Here is a 14,671-nt window from a genome sequence, read left to right as displayed (position 1 = left end):
ATTTCCTGTTGCCTCTCCCTCTGCCTACCTCCCCCCCACCGCAAGCACCTTTCCCACGCATACACACTGAAAGTAATCCTGACAACCACACAACCCACAGAGTAATAGCAGAGGTACCCTGACAAATTCCAGGCATTATCTCTGCAGTAGAAATAGACCAATACTTGGCAACTGTGTTGTGAAAATATAATTCAGAGGAAGTAAATACATGCACAATTGTCTCAAATAGTATGATTTATAGCCTTGCGCAATTTAGGGGAGAAAAGGCATTTCTTCACTTACACACACACACACATTTTAAACCTTTTTTCTCTATTCTCTGTAAAAAATAATGAACAAATTAGTTTCACATCTACAAATATTATTTTGGGTACAGATACATAGTTTACATACACTTAGCTTTTACACCATGTTTAGCTTTCAGAAGATTATCACTCTTGAATAAACCCACTTTAGTGGGCAGTAAGTGACCAAAAGTGCCCTTAGGCACTTAGCCCATAGGGCTCAAGTCTTAGCCTTCTAGTCTGTTGTAGCAGTCCAGAGACTGGAAGGGCTAATCCAGTTTACAGGGTCAAGATCCAGAAATAATAATCCATCAGACTTGCATTTCATTAATTATGAATTAGGAGTTTTGGAATTATGGTGAAGCCAGGACTTGGACCTGAGCTCTCCTAGTTGCCACCTATCACCTGACCTTGAGAAACATAATTGCTATGGCACACTCCAAAGAAAAGACTTTGAGAGTCAAGTCAGACAAATACTGAGAGGAACCAGAAAAGCTTTAAAGATGAGAAATAATTAAATCAGAAAAATCCTACTTAGGTTGGAGAAGCATTTCTTGGAGAAAGTGCTTGTGGATTCTCCAAATGACATTAATCCATAGTTCATTTATTTTATAACATGTACCTTCAAGTTGCAATAGGACTGTACCCATTTACTAGTAAATAGTTTGGTTATTTGAGATGATGTTTCACATCTCTTGTTCTGGTGGGTGTTTGTCCTTGCTGTGGTTTGGTACATTATAGGGATCATGAGGATACTTGCATTTTTTCCTTTAATTTCTGGTTTATTAATTCTCTCATCAAAAATCTGCACAATCACCACAGATGAAGTCACTGCCAAGTGTTTCTCCTTCTGTTGTTGAATCTCCAGTTTACTTTTTGCCAGCACCATATTGGCTTTTTAGTCCCCCTGACTTTCTTCATTCTGCTCTTGCATTTCTTTCACTCTTTTCGTGAGGTCTTTTTCTTCTCATGCATCCTCTGTCTTGCAACTCAATTTTTGGGTTCATTTTTCTTTGCATTATCCAAGTAATCCTAAGTCATACCAAAGTCAGTTGTCTTGGCACCACTGAAATGGGTTTTGAATCCAAATACAAAGATGACATCTCTTGTGGTCTTATGCATTTTGGCTAGTTTTTCCCAAACTTTTGTCTCCTGTTCTGCTGCCTTTCTGGAGTGAAGAACATCAATGACTATTTGTTTCCACTGAGATAGTCTGATGGTGTGAACTTCCTGGTTCAGATAGTTATTGTGTCATTCATGATAGTTAACCAATCTTCAAAAGCCAAGGAGGAAACCAAGATTATTTCTTCAAAGAGTTAAATCATGGGCTGATATTATTCCTTGATCTTGTTTCCTAGTGTCTCAGTACCCAGCCTCCTGTTTTGTTAGCATTTTGAGTAGAGAAGTTATACACTATACACTATAAGAAAGTGTACACCCAGAGAGTTAAGCAGAATAGTGAAATTGTGGCAAAAGGGCCATTTATATTTCTTACAGGACATAAAATCCAGAAGTTAAAATCTAGGGCCTAATGAATGGGGAGTCTAATGAGGTACTCTTCCTACATAAAGCCAGGGACATATAAAAATACAACCAACCCAAACCATAGAATACATCAGAAAATTTGCATTGACATTGAGAAATTGCCTGTCTTGGATATATCACAACCACAAAAAAGTTAATAGATGGATTTGCAACCTATATTCTTACTACCCAAAAAACTTCTCCCAAATGTCAAACTGTGCATATAATTGAAAGTGTTTGCAATTAGTAGTGCCTAAGAATTTTATTACAGCAAATACAAATTCTTTTTGATTGGACTGTCTCTGTACGATAGGTTTCAAATAATTCTCACAATTAGTTTTCAAAGGAAAATAATTCATCACAACAACAACAACAAAACTAGTACACAAGGAAACAATTCTCAAGAGATCATTGGCAGTTACAACCTGATGGCAATAAAAGATTTTATAATTATCAGGCTTTGTTTATAAAGCAACTGTTTTATTTCAAGAAATTAAAGCCCCTTAAAACATCTGCAGTGTATGGGAAAATGATTTTTGAATGATATAGAAAATATGAAGAAGAACCAAATATAAGTTCTACAACTGAAATTCAAAAATTGGAGTGGAAAGCTCATTGGGTGAGTTTAACAGATGAGCCCAATTAGAAAAAGAATTAGAAAACTGGAAGTTACTAAAAGAAGATTATCCACAAAGAAAAGGAATACAGAGAGACAAAAAGATTATATGAAAAGAGGTTAAGAAAAATGAAGGATAGAATTAAAAGATCTAAAGCAAACTTGATCATAGTTTCACAAGAATAAGAGAGAAGGAGAGCGACTGGGGCAAAGATAATATTTGAAGAGACAATGCCTCATTTTTTTTTTCAGAATGCATGATAGACACCAGTCCACGGAATAAAGCAACCAACGAATTCCAAGTATATTAAAAAGAAATCCAACTCTAAACACAGGCTAGTGAACTACTGGTTCACTATGGTGAATTCATTATGGCAACACCAAAGACAAAAATGGGGATTTTAAAACCATCCAGAATAGAAGTACAAATTACCTCCAGCAGATCAGCAATTAAACTTCCAGTAGACTTCTTATCAGTGATAGAAGCCATGGAACATTGCAATGGTATCTTCCATATACAGAAAGAAACAACTGACAATCTCAAGTACTTTTCCCAGGGGCACCTGGCTGGCTCAGTCAGTGCGGCATAGGACACCTGATCTCAGGGTTGTAAGTTTGAGCCCCATGCTGGGTGCAGAGATTACTTGGAAAAAAAATCTTTCAAAAAATGAATATAAATAATAAATAAATAAAATACTTCTCCCAGTAAAAAATATCTTCCAGAAAATAAGAGTAGGGAGGAAAATTCATTTTTCCAACAAACAAACAAAAAGATGGAGTTTGCCATGATCCATACTAAAGCAAATTCTAAATTTATACTTCAGAATAAGTAAAATGATCAGAGATGGAAGATCTAAGCTACAAAAGAAATGAAGATTTTTTTTAATGTAAAGAAATGAATAAATGTAAATAAACACTGACTGCATAAAACAATAATACTCAAGTTTTATAAAATTGAAAAGCAATTTAAATATATGAGTGAGGACTGAAATAAAGTATCTTAGGATCCTTGCATCATCTTGGTAGAAATTAGGAATGCTAGTTAACTTTCACCTTAAAAAGTTGTGTGTAGGGACGCCTGGGGTACTCAGTCAGTTAGAGCATCTGATTTTTTATTTTAGCTCAGGTTATGATCCTGAGTTGTGAGATCAATCCTGCTTAAGAGTCTTTCTCTTTCCCATTTCCTCTGCCCCTTCCCATATATCCCCACCCTGCTCTCTCCTTCTCTTTCTCTTTCTCAAAAAAGAAAAGAAAAGAAAAAGGCTGTTTATAGCTTTTAATTGCTAGGGAAACTGCTTTTAGAAATAACATATAAATTCCAATTGAATAGAAGATGAAAATCGAATTGTATTTGCCACAGCATAAAAATAATGTCAGATGTCAATGAACAAATTTAACAAAATACGTGTAAGATATTTATAGAGAATGTTATAAAACTTCAAAATGGATGGGTGAAAAGGTATGTTGGGGTAGATCTATCTCAATTTCTCTCTCTCCCCCTGCCAACACACACACACACACACACACACACACACACACACGAAGACCTAACTAAATTGAAGGGATGCACTATATTCATGGAATAGAAAAGTCAATTTTAAAATATATCAATTCTTTCCAAACTAATCTATCTATAAATTCAGTGTATTGTCAATCACTATCCTAACAGGTTGATGTGTGTATATATTTTGGGGGTGCAGGGAAATTGTCAGTATGTATGTGTAATGAGCTGATTCTACAACCTATATGGTAATGTAAAGGGCTAAGAATAATTCTGAGGAAGAACAAGAAGGCAAGACTTTCCCAAATTATAGTACTTAAGGTGGTATGTTGCAAGTATTGCCAAACAGAATGAGAGTCTGGAAATAAAAGCACATATATGTAGCTATCTGGTTTATGAAAAAATGTGATATTACAGATCAGTGTGGGGAAACTCTCTTTTCAGTACATGGGGCTGAGAAAATTTGCTATCTATATGGGTCAAAAGATGAAATTTGATTCTGACCCCACACTATGCATTCCTATGTTGATTGAAGACCCAAGTGTGAAAGACAGCATTATAAACTTTTGGAGGATAAGTGAGAAGAGTCTCATGACTTTATTATAGAGGAAATTATTTAAAACAGACTATACAAACATTGTAGACAATAAATTGAACCGTACGTAAATTGTACAATTCTATTCCTTAAAAAAAAAAAAGACAACAATAAAGCAGTACAAGGACAAACCATAGAGTGTAAGGCAGGTTTTTAAAAACTATTTTATTTATTTGAGAAAGAGAGAGAGCATAGGGGGAAGGAGCAGAGGGAGAGGGACAAGCAGGCTCTGTGCCGAGCACAGAGCCCCACATGGGGCTCGATCCCAGGACCCTGAGATCACAACCTGAGCTGAAATCAAGAGTTTGAGGCATAATCAACTATCCCACCCAGGCACCCAGAGTGTAAGGCAGTTTTAATACATATAATATACAAAGGATTCATATTAAGAAAATATAAAGAACTTCTATAAATAAATTAGAAAAAGGCAGAGGCTCCACAGAAAAATGGGAAAAACATTTAAACAGGACTTCACAAAATAAGACAGACAAAAGTTCAGTAAGCATATATGAAAGTATTTAACTTTATTTTTAATCAGGAAAATTCAAAAACGTTGACACTAACATGTTTTGGCAAGGATGGATAACAGCATGGATTCTCAGACCATGGTTGCTGTTGGGGTGTAATTTGTTACAAAACCTTTCAAGAACAATTTATCTTCCTCTTATCCAGTGGAACACATACATAGCCTAGGAACCATCAACTCACTCCTAAATGTGGATGCTAGAGAATTTTAAACATATGCAATAAGATACATGTCTAATGTTTATAGCAACCCCATTCTAATAGCCCCAAACTGTAAACAATAGCAACAGTAAAATAGGTATATGGTGATATAGTCATAAAATGGAATGCTATGCAGCAGTGGAAAGGAACAATCTTCAGTTACATATAACAAGGATTAAACTTAAACATAAGGTTGAACAGGGATGCCTGGGTGGCTCAGTTGGTTAAGCAGCTGCCTTCAGCTCAGTTCATGATCCCAGCATCCTGGGCTCGAGTCCGACATCGGGCTCCTTGCTCCGCAGGGAGCCTGCTTCTCCCTCTGACTCTGCCTGCCACTCTGTCTGCCTGTGCTCACTTTCACTTGCTCTCTCTCTGACAAAGAAATAAATAAAATCTTTCAAAACAAAACAAAACAAAAGAACATAAGCTTGAACAAAAGATGCAAGGCACTGGGGCACCTGGGCGGCTCAGTCAGTTAAGCATCTGATTCTTGATCTCAGCTCAGGTCTTGATCTCAGGTTTGTGAGTTCAAACCCCACTCTGGGCCATACGCTGGGTGTGGAGCCTACTTAAAAAATAGTTTCAGAAAACTATACAAGACACCAAATGATGCATATGGTATGGTTCCATTTATATTACAGTTCAAAAATAGGCAAAAATTCAACTATGTTTAGGGGTGAGCATGTAGGTATTGAAACTGTAAAGAAAAGTGGAGAATATATCCTTACAATAGCTAGGATAATGGTTACCACTGGAGTGTGATTGAGGAAGTCAATCACTAGAAGTCACTTCTAAGTCTCTTGCAGCGCTCAGTTTCTTGATGTGAGTGTTGGTTACCATGTGACGTTTAGACATGAGGGTATCTAGTTATACAGTACTTGTACACTTTGTACTTTCTTCCTCAAGTATGATATTTTCACAATTGGGAAAATCTATATAGTAGGAAATTTGAACTTTTTCCCAAAATAATATACGATGCTTTTAAAAGTTCAAGAGTAGCATAAAACTTATAACAAAATGTGGTTATCTCATGCTTCATCGCTATTCCTACTTCCCCCAAAGCACTCATTTTGATTTTTGCCTTTTTCCTCTTTTTTTTTTCTTCACTTCTATATGTCTAAGTAACTTGTTATGGGACTCTTTCCTTTTTTTTTTTTTTTCCGTTTTTAGATAATCTTCATTTACTTACTTCAGTGAAGGTCAGAATTTCAGTATCTTACAACATAGGTACCTGCTCCCAGACTTATACCTATAAAGGTATTCCTAGAAAGGTATGCAGACACTTTACAGTGGAGAAGTTTGCTTAGTTTGCATGAATTCAGAGCAAGGGAAAAAATGGTGTGGATAGGCTGTTCTCATTCAGCCAAAGTCTTGATGCATCTGTAAATCCTATTGGGAGGAATCAAGTGCAGGACAAGATAGTAGTGTTTCTGGGCCAGGGAAACGTCTGGCGCAGCCCTGAAGGTTCATTATTATAGGGGTGTATCAAGTAAGCCTAATTTAGGCTTTATTGCCGAAAAAGTCTCCTTCTGAGGGTCCTGTTGTTTTTTTAACTACACATTTGGCCAACTAAGTTCCTGTAAGTCATGGTCTAGACACCAAACTGTGTCTTTCTATGGAGTCCTTAAATGTTACTTCTTTGATTAGTTTTGTTTTGTTGCATCTAGTTATAACTTCCTTTGTCACCCAAGTTCTAGGGGACACCTAAATTTTTCCTTGTATGTGCCAACAAAAACAACTTACAATAGGGATGTGACTATTGTTATTGGATGACTTTAATGAAATGGCATTTTCTTAATTAAAGATGGTAGTTTTTTGCATCAAAAATAACAAACACAATAAAGCATTAAATAAACAAAAATGATACTTTGAAATAATGAGGAATCAGAATCTCCTGCATTCCTTTCTCCCTAATGCTTGTTTGTCTGAACACTCTTAAAAAAAAAAACCAAAACACTTCCCCTACAAAATGTGTGAGAGTTGTCTGATACTATGATTCATGTGAGATAACATTAATATTTTAAAAGCAAATGTTGTTGCTTTTATAATTATGTTTACTATTTGCCACCTAATGAGATATCATAAGAGCAATTATATTTCTTAATTCGGTTGTTTCTTATATAAACATAAGTCATTGAAAGAATAAGAATATTTCCTTTGACTCCATTTCTTAACTTTTAGTTTTAGGTATATTTTTGCAGAAGATGAAATCTATGGTCAGAATTATTTCTGGAATCAAAGCAATCTAAATTCAAATCTCATTTCTGCTGTTCACTATCTGTGTGAGTTTAGCAAAATTATTTAATTTCTCTAACTCTCGGTTTACTTATTGGTAAGTAGTAGTACTTAGCATCATCTTCTCCACTAAGTTATTTGTGTTAGTTAAATGATGTAATGAAGAGAAATCCTCAAGCGTAGTGGCTGGCCTCAACGAATGCTCAATAAATAATAGGTGTGAGCACGTGTGTTTTAAGAATGCATCCCAGAATCCCTGGAGATGTCTGTGTACTTGCTGATCCTCATCCTCCTCTTCAGCCCTGGGTTTAGGAATTTATATGGATCAGGCTGTGTTCCTTGAGGAGAATGGGTGACGGAATAAACATTTGTTCTTATCAGAGTGACTGTACATTGTATGCAAGTGATCACACTCTGTATTCTATACCTGCGGGTGAGGACGTGCACCTGGCCCAGCAAAGTGCATGTAGCCAAGTTAACCGATATGCCTCAGTCTCATACTTGGAGGGAGAAATATTATATTTCCAGAGGTTAGTATAACTTTCATTGTCTCCGGATTTGAGAGTTCGGAGGCTGGCTTGCTCCTCATTCTGTCATAAAGATTACTCATCATTTTTCACTGTATCCTGAAGGTGTGACTTTCTCTCTGAATCCTTTAGATGAGCAAATATTGATGATTTGCCCAAGTGGTATCCATGTCTGATCTTTCTGTCCGTTCACACTGGTTATTAACATTGGTGGATACAGTGGTCAGTCATACTGTATTCTGCATAATCCCTTCATTGAACACTGGATTCTTATGGGGTGAAACAGGTAGTAGCTTTTTCTTCACAGTTACCCTTCAAGGCTGTTTTGTTGGTTCTCCTTTTACCTCTCAATAACTTTGCACGATTACTCTGGGTTTTAGAAAAAACTTATTTTTAGGAGTCAAGAATTTAGTTTAACATAAATATAAATTTGCCCCTCTATCCTATTCAAAGACTCTTTTTCCCTATACTTCCCTGGTTTGATAACAGTGGTGTTCGAGGTAGGGACAGGGTGGGGGGAAACTGTTCTGCTACGTTTGTTTCACTTTCTCCGCGTTTGTTTACTGGCCTTTTCTCCTTGAGGGCTGGGTCTCAGATTCTTGTGTGGCAGATGCCTGAATGCCCCTCTGTTTCCCTTGCGCACTCAACCAGTTAGTTAATCCTTCCCCCACTCCCTGGGACCTCCAGATCTTCTCAGTTCCAAAATAAGTGCAACTCTCCCCTGTTCATTTCTTATGAACTGTCTAGCTGTCACTTTCTGATATACTTGAGACCTGGCTATTCCTTTTTGTGGGAGGCCACAATAAGGCTTGAGATGAGGACCAAACCAGGCCCTGACTTGTGCCTCCTTTAAAGGCTGAATAGCCGAACAAAAGCCTTAGGTCGATAAAATCGAGTAGCATTGAGAAAGGGTCTGTGCTATGTGTTATGCGCTCGCCTACCCGACTTCCCACATGCTTGCTAAACAAATGAGAACAATTCGGTTGGGGTCATAAGTTCGTGGCTGGTCCTTGCTGCCCTAGTACAGCCCATAGATTACTTTCAGGTTTGCTGTATCAATACAGAACAATTGTACTGTCATCAGCCATTTGGCATCACAAAGTCTGCTTATAGTTCATTGTGAAACTTATTATGGGAACTCGTGGTTGTTTAACTAGACACAGATGTATTTCTTCTCCTATTATCACTATTTATATGGCCTTAATGCTTTGAATAAACTTAGCACTGTTGGACATCCTCCTCAGCACTCCTCCTGCCCCATCTCTCTGCTTCTCGAGTTCTTTTCTTCATCCTCTTACCCTCACGTTCCTGGTCGATTTGTCATGCCGGCCACGACACCTTTTCTTCTAGATTCACTTGAAACTTCTCTGTATCCAAGTCTGTCTCCCATGTCTCAATAACAAGACCTACCAGTAACTCTGTCAAGACCTACCAGTAACTCTGTCTTCCCACATCTCCCTGCACATGTATACACAGTTGTGCTTAAACTACTTTTAGAGGATTTCTATTCCTTGTAACCAAAAGAGGTCTAATCAAGCAGTGGGAAAACTGGTCAAAGAGAATTGAGGGAAATTTTGTGCATGCTATGGAATAGTCTTATGAATGTATTTCTGCTCCATGACAGTGGATACTTAGTCCATCAGGTACCATGAACTGTTTCATTAAAATTTGAGAACAATAAATGCAGATACATTCTCCCTTTTGGGCTCCTATGTTTTTGAGACTAGAACTCAACTGTGCTCTCTGCTAGCAGAATAAAATTAGATAACAGGATATTTTATTTTTGCCTTTATCACTGTATAGTGATCCTATAGATAATATAGACCTTGGTTCATAATGGCTATTTCCTATTTCTTCAGTAACACATAAAAAATTTATCTTTTAGTGTGGGTTCCTACTTAAACTGGTATATTAAGTTTAGCTATGAATAACAGAGACCCAACTATGATAACTTAACACGGAAGTTGATTTTTTTTCTTTCATTTAAAAGAAGTCTGAAGGGGGAATTGGGTGACTTAGTTGGCTGAGCACCTGCCTTAAGTTCAGATTGTGATCCCAGGATCCTGGGATGGAGCTCCATATCAGGCTTCCTGACCAGTGGTAGAGTCTGTTTCTCCACTCTCTCTGTCCCTCCCCCTGCCTGAGCACTCTCTTTCTCTCTCAAATAATTTTTTTTACAAAATCTTTTTTTTTTTAAGATTTCATTTATTTATTTGACAGACAGAGATCACAAGGAGGCAGAGAGAGAGAGGAGGAGGAAGCCAGCTCCCTGCTGAGCAGAGAGCCCAATGCAGCGCTCGATCCCAGGACCCTGGGTTCATGACCTGAGCCGAAGGCAGAGGCTTTAACACACAGAGCCACCCAGGCGCCCCTAAATAAATAAAATATCAAAAAATAAAAGAAGTCTGAAGATAGACAAATCATGACTGATATGATGACTCAATTATACTATTTTTCTGCTACACCCTCTGAGCACATAACTTTCATTCTTAAGTTTCTCACAGACCGAGATGGCTGTTGAGACCCAGCCACGTGTGTAAGTACCAGGCAGCAGGCAAGAAGGAGGAGAATGGCCAAAGGGATGCATGGAAGCTCCTTCTTTAAATGAGTCGTATTCATTCATGAGGTGAGTCTTATCACAAGTTTCCCACATACTCCTAATTGGCCACAGGTAAATGTTTCCCACAAAACCGGGATTTTCTTAAGGAAAAAGGGAAGCATGAAAATGAATGGCAGCGAGAGAGTTCCCCTTATTTATTTTATGCCGACATTGTCAAGTTTCTTTTCCTGGTTTATTCTTATACATTATCATTATCAGCTCATGAAAGCAACCTTTTCATGTCCCATTATCCACACTCACCAATAGGAAGGACATCATTTCAAACCTAATGACCACACTTTAACTATAATTAGTTTCGGGATGCCTAGCTAGTTCAGTTGATAGAGCATGTGACTCTTGATCATGAGGCTGTGAGTTTGTTTTGGTTTGTTTAGTTGACAGAGAGGGAGAGAGAGATCACAAGTAAGCAGAGAGGCAGGCAGAGAGAGAGGGGAAAGCAGGCTCCCTGCTGAGCAGAGAGCCCGTTTCGAGGTTTGATCCCAGGACCCTGAGATCATGACCTGAGCCAAAGGCAGAGGCTTAACCCACTGAGCAACCCAGGTACCCAGGGTTGTGATTTTGAATTCCACATTGGATGTAGAGATTACTAAAAAAAATTTTTAAAACAAATAAATAAAATTAGCTTCATGTAAGACTCCCTGTATTGCTTTTCCTTTCTTTTTTTTTTTTTTTTTTTTTTTTATTTCTTGGGTGATGAGTGAAAATTTAATCAGGAAACAGATCATTATTAGATCTATTCTTGGAAACTTCTGTTTTAGATTTAGGCTCCAATTTTTTAGTATGAAAAATAGATTTAGGCTCCAATTTTTTAGTATGAAAAATTTCAAACCTATAGGGAAGTTTAGAGAGCAGTACAATGAACACCCATCTATCTTTCTTGTAGAGTCAGCAGTTATTAACATTTGGTCGTATTTTGACTGTTGATCTATCTTTCTATAAGTTTTGTTGTTGTTGGATCTTTTTTTTTTTTTTTTTTTTTTTAAGATTTTTTTTTTTTAAATTTATTTAGTCAGAGAGAGAGAGCGAGCACAGGCAGACAGAGTGGCAGGCAGAGTCAGAGGGAGAAGCAGGCTCCCCGTGGAGCAAGGAGACTGATGTGGGACTCGATCCCAGGACGCCGGGATCATGACCTGAGCCGAAGGCAGCTGCTTAACCAACTGAGCCACCCAGGCGTCCCTGTTGTTGGATCTTTTGAAACTTTAATAGGATTTTTGTAAAAAGTTAGGACACTATATAAAACTTTAAAGACAATAGATCCCCAGGAATAAATTCAAGACAGAGGTCAACTGATTATATATAGGCTTTAAATCATAATTTCTTTCTTGGTTATTTCAGAGGATCACACCATATATATTGCGTATCCACTTAAATAGACTTAAGATTCTAGCTTCTTTTCTATCTTAGAACTTCTCAAATCATGCTTCTCAGAGTTATCCTGATCTGAGCATACCACGGAAACAAGCTTTTTTAGCCATTTTAATGCAAGTTGAAATTAATGTTTTTTTTTACAATGCTATTGCCTTTTGGATTATTCAGTTTGATTCTGACATTAGCAACATCACCATACAGCCAGTAACTCTGCAAAAGATGGTTTTCTTAGCATGATTCTCATAATATAAAAAAAAAAAAAACAAAGGGAAGGAATGTGGTTTGTTACATAATTTAGAATCTGAATCATTTGCTTCCTCCTTGGAAAGTGGTAATTCCCATAGAATGGATATACGGATTCAGGTCCCCCAATGTCAAAGAGGAATATGGGAAACATCCTTTGGAATAGAAAGTGTTATTCTAAATAAGGACAGTTAAGCCAAATGCCTGTGCTGCATGGTTTTGCCTGGATGCATAGACTTTAGGCTTAAATAGGCATGAAATTTACATGGACATTTTACATCAAGCTTTCCATTTAATAACCACATTACTGGCTTATAGAAACTTTCTTTGGAGTTCTAGTTCTATAGAATAAAAGAGGTAAAGTGTTTTTTTTTTTTTTTTTTTTTGCTAATATGACAAGCAGAAGAATTTATATGAGAAAAGGTCTTTGAGGTCCAGTCTTACACTCGGTGTATCTGGAGCCATGTTATAGATTGTAATACTGCTGTTCATTAAGTAGTCTGCTTTCCATCCCTGCAGCGCTCCTCTCCGTGGCAGCTCAGGGGTTACTTCTGCACAAGTTAAACTACTCTGCCAGATGCAAGACAAAAATGCCATACTAAAACTTTTATGAAGTTAAAGGAATACTTTATCAATTTGAATGGCTCCCCCCAAACTCAAACTTTTATCTAACTCAAACTTCTCACTTTCTTTTATAAACTTATATTTTATTAATTTAGCTTTTTAAAAGTAGACTTCACACCCAACATGGGCTTCAATTCACAACCCTGAGAATCAAGAGCTGCATGCTTTGCCAACTAATCCATCCAGGTGCCCTTGATAAACTTATTTTTAAAACTGTTTAAGATTTACAGAATGATTGAGAAGTTAATTCCGATATGGCCCACATCAGTTTCCCTTATTATGAATATATATTAGTCCCTACTAAATTTTTTTTTATTTATTTATCAGAGAGGGGGGGGGAGAGAGTGAGCACAGGCAGACAGAATGGCAGGCAGAGGCAGAGGGAGAAGCAGGCTCCCTGCTGAGCAAGGAGCCCGATGTGGGACTCGATCCCAGGACGCTGGGATCATGACCTGAGCCGAAGGCAGCTGCTTAACCAACTGAGCCACCCAGGCATCCCAGTCCCTACTACATTTTTACATGCACTTTCCTTCCAGCTAACCTTACATGTTTTATTAATCAACATATAAACTGTATGTGCCATGCATTTGTTTTTACAAGATTTTATTTATTTATTTATTTAATTGACAGAGAGATCATGAGAGAGAGCACCAGCAGGGGGAGCGGCAGGCAGAAGGAGAGTGAGAAGTAGGCTCCCCGCTGAGCAAGGAGGCTGGTGCTGGGCTCCATCCCAGAACCCTGGGATCGTGACCTGAGTGGAAGGCAGACACTTAACTGACTGAGCCACCCAGGTACTCCTAGGCCAAGCCTTTTGAACTTACTAATTTTATGTTGATAGTCTTCAAAAGTTGTGGAAAGAATACACAGTGGAAATAAAAGATGTTGGTAGCCACATTCTATCTTCCTCCAAAAATCATCTGGATCTTGTTTTTTCCAGTCAAAATACCTACTTTTTTTCCTCATAGTCCTCTTAGTAACCCTCTTATAAGTTATCACTGATAATAGCATTTTCTAGATCACTGAAGCTCTAAAACCCTTGATATTTCATTTTTTCCTCCTCCTGTTCAGTCACTATGAAATTTTTCTTTAAATTACAGTTCAAACACATCACTTTTTAATTATTCCAATGGTGATATCTATAATATCTAAAATGCTATTTAGGTTTTTAAATTAAACAAACACAGAGGTAATGTGTAAGTGCTCGGGCTGCTATAACAAAATACTACAGTCTGGGTGGCAATCGAAATTTCTCAGAGATTTGGAGGCTGAGAAGTTCAAGATCAAGGTGCCCATCAGCTCTCCTCTTGCCTAAGAAGGCTGCCTTTTAGCTGTATCCTCAAGAAATGGAGAAATAGAGGTCTCTAATGTTTCTTCTTATGAGGGAATCAATCCCATCATGAGGGCCCGAGCCTCGTGAACGCATCTAAACCTAAGACCTTCCATAGGCCCTATTTTCAAACACCATCCCATTGGAGGTGAAGGCTTTAACACATGAATTTTAGAGGGACAGGATTCAGTCCACAGGAGGCAGCAATGCCCAACCTCAACACTAGAGAAAGTGCTGCATTAAGAGGAATTGTGAGGCCCGAGCTTAGATTTGTCTTATGGAGGACGAATGCTAGCCTAAAGGGCCACTGGGTGTTTCATCAAGGCAGTGCAGGGGTGAAAATTGTGTTTTAGGAGAGCAAATCTGGTGGTTGCTTATGGGATGAATTTTACTGGAAGAAATCACAACTAGGAAAAGCATTTGCGGGAGTAATGTAACAATCTCTGAATAAAGACCCACATTATGATGACAGCACTTTAAA

Source organism: Mustela nivalis (assembly GCF_964662115.1).
Source record: "Mustela nivalis genome assembly, chromosome: 15".
In the NCBI taxonomy this organism is placed as follows: Eukaryota; Metazoa; Chordata; class Mammalia; order Carnivora; family Mustelidae; genus Mustela; species Mustela nivalis.
Note: the sequence above shows the minus strand (reverse complement) of the source record.